The following is a 3,432-nucleotide window of genomic DNA, read 5'->3' as shown; positions in this document are numbered from 1 at the left end:
CAACAGCAGTGGGTTTGCTTTTTTTGTTTTGATATTTGTTCTAAGTGAATGACTGTAAATAGCATACAGTTGCATTACGGTTTCACCTCAACCTCAAAACTTTCTGTCTTATGAAATTGAATTAATTTATATAACTTAAGTATTTGGAAATATTATGCTCTTTTTTGTACTTTATGCATTCTGGTAATTTTCATTTTTGTATTTCATATGAACCAAGTTGAATTTTATCTTGTATGTGCTAGTGATTGTAAAAGGGGTGATTATCTGTAAGTAATCATATTTGTTTTGTATTATATTCTTTTTAATTCTTGAAGGATGGAAAAATTATGTCATTTGACTTTCCCTAACATGGACAAAGAATTTAGCATCTTTTTCTATAACCTCCAACTCAGGATTCACTAATTTAAAATGGGGTTAATATTTAAATATTTTGACATACCATGACTTTTACTGTCAATATGACATTTTTCAAAAATTTTCTTTGATTTTTGAATTCAAATTAAATTCCATAATAATCTTCATTCAATTAATTTTACTTGTTTTTACATATGATTGTATCTCAAGTTCAATTTTTCCCTTTTATAATTCTACTTTCCTAACTTCTAGTTCCTAACTTCACTTTTTCATTTTTCATGTTAGACAGAAATAATATAAAAATTAATGTTTTGGGGTATAAACCCACCATCATTACCAAAGCTTAAAGAGAAGTTTTCCAGCTGTACTCTATTTTCCTTAAATTTCTTGATTCTTCTTCTTCAGTTTTAGACAGCTGATGTTCAATGTCTTCTCCGAAATCTGTATTATGTTTTGTCTTAGTCACCTTAGTGCTGGCATTATAAAAGATACCATAAGTGGGTGGCTTTGAAGAACAGAAGTTTATTTTATCACAATTCAAGAGGCTAGAAATCTGAATTCAGCATGGCTCTAGGGATTAACACAACAGAAAAAACATTTATTTTTAAACAGAGTCATATTTAAAGATACAGGGGTTAGGATTTCAACACATACTTTTTGGCAACACAATTCAATTAATAACATATTGTATCAAATTAAATAGTTTTCTTTATTTGAACCATGTTTTTTTGGACAGCAGCCATGAATTTGCAAATATGGAGCATAGTAAAACAGATGGCAGTGTATGGGCTACAGTAGGAACAAGCTCAGTAATTGCAGGTATATTTTCTGGTAAGGGTAAGAGTAACAGTTATCGCCCAAAGCTTTATTCAATTTTTAGTGCTACTATTGCCTCAGCTTTCATTCATGAAATAAAAACGGGATCATTGGACCACTTTTTTCTGCTATCAGCCATTTGGTTTTTTTGGTGGATTTTTCTTCTAGAGACTTTGGACTAAATGTTAATAAATTTTGTGATTTTTATAAGTAAAATTGTGATGTGTTCTGCCCATGGTAAGCTTCTGAGGTGAATGATTCAGATATATCTCAAGAACAAACACTCCCCAGTGTTTTCTCTCTGGAAATACTATTTGAATATAAAATTGACTTAGCTTAAACCGTTGCAGTCTAGTTGATTCTGAATCATAGTTATCCTATAGGACAGAATAGAACTACCTCATACAGTTTCCAAGGCTGTAAATATTTATAGAAGCAGATTGCTGTATCTTTCTTCTGTGGAGCGGCTGGTAGGTTCGAACTGCCAACCTTTTTGGTTAGCAACCGAGCGCTTAATCACTACCCTACCAGGGATTCTGAGTTTAAATGCAAACAAATTTTAATCTTTTGAAGAGCAAGAGATTGTAGCAATAGTCTCCAAATTAGGATCAAGTTCCACAGCTCTAATATTTTATTCTGCAGTTCAACCCAATGCACAATTGAGCAGATTTCAACAGCAAAGTATTCCATTTTCAGTAGCACCAGGAAGATACTTAGACACATCAATCTCCCAAAGCAAATGTTACTTATTTCCTCAGCTCATTGATAGAAAGTAAACTTAAACTCCCATGTGTCTGAATGCGTGTGATATTTTTTTGGAAACTAACAGGAACCATCTTCCAAAAACAGCAGTTAGCTGTTGGGCATTTGTGGTCACTGCCCACAATATCACAGTTCCCACCAACAGAGTTTTTATATGTAAGAATCATCAGTGAATATGCACACTTTGAAATAGTAATCTTTACTAGCTGGAGCCAAGGTGGGTTTTTTAAGATTTTCCGTATTACAGAAATAGAGAGTAATGTTATCAACTTCACGTAGCATATTAAGCTTTGCATTGAAAAGGATAGAACACTTGTATTTTCTTATTATGCGTCCCTGATTGCATATGCAATTTAAGTTCAATTTCCATTTCTTGCTATTGTTCCATTACTGCAAGGAAGTTATGTTGGCAGTCAAATGCAGCATTTGTGAGCTCAAATGGGATCAGACTACAATCATTGACATATTCTTGTTGTATATCTATATTGTATAACTGTTCGTCACCAAAGTTTTAATTCTTGGATCAATTATAAGACTAGTAAAGACATGGCTGTCTTCTATTATTGGAGTGAGAGTTACAGAACAAATCCCCTGCAGTTGAGACCCAGACATGGCCAGTAGTATCTCCTAAGTGGGGCAGAAACTCTCTTCTCCACAGCATCTTAATACCCTTTAAGTACAGGTTTTCAACAGCCACTTGCATGACTGTACCTAGTGCTGATTTAATCATTTTGGAAATATATGGAGCAACTAGTAAGTTTCTGGCATGATATTCTCTCCTGAGACTATAAAAATGAATAAGACCTACCTACACCTTGGCTTCAAAGAATTCGTATAGTCTAGCTGGAAAATGTACATGTAAATATACATGTAAATGAAGGATTTAAAAAAGCAAATATTGTGAATGAAATAATAAAGCAATACAAAGGATTCAATGCTGGTACAAATGAGGGAGGATATTACAAACTAAATTGTGTTCCCCAGAAAGATATGTTGAAATTCTAACTCATGTACCTGTGAGTGTGACCTTACTTGGTGTAATAGAATTTTCTTTGCAGATATTATCCATTAGGTTAATGAGGTCATACCAGAGTAGGTCCTAATCCTATATGACTAGTTTTTATAAAAGAAGAGGACAATGCAGAATCAGAATCAAACATAGAATGAAGATAGTATGTCAGGATTCATCTACAAGCCAAGGAATATTAAGAAACTCCTGGGGCTACCAGAAACTGAAGGAGACAAGGGATAATCTACCCCTAAGCTGACAGAAAGCCAGCATGGGCTTGCCAATGCCCTGAATTTGCACTTCTAGCCTCCAGAGCTCCAGAAAATACATTCTGTTCTTTGAAACCACCCACTTTGTGGTATTTTGTGGCAGCAGTCCCAGGAAACTTAAGACACAGGATTAGTATATTCTATGCATGAGATATGAGGATGGTTCACAGAGAAAGAAGTGTCCAGGTAGTCAGGAATAGAAAGGAAATGCTAGGCTGAGGT

At 34.2% G+C, this 3,432-nt stretch overlaps 1 pseudogene; it reads right to left on the bottom strand.

The window, feature by feature from the left end:
- Positions 1-697: 697 nt before the first annotated feature.
- On the bottom strand, positions 698-3,001 carry LOC111819069 (WD repeat-containing protein 75 pseudogene; annotated as a pseudogene).
- Between the last annotated feature and the right edge of the window lie 431 nt (positions 3,002-3,432).

Source organism: Trichechus manatus, unplaced genomic scaffold (assembly GCF_000243295.1).
Source record: "Trichechus manatus latirostris isolate Lorelei unplaced genomic scaffold, TriManLat1.0 scaffold00260, whole genome shotgun sequence".
NCBI classification, from domain to species: domain Eukaryota; kingdom Metazoa; phylum Chordata; class Mammalia; order Sirenia; family Trichechidae; genus Trichechus; species Trichechus manatus.
The sequence above is the reverse complement of the archived record's forward strand: the minus strand, read 5'-3'. Positions and strand labels throughout refer to the sequence as shown.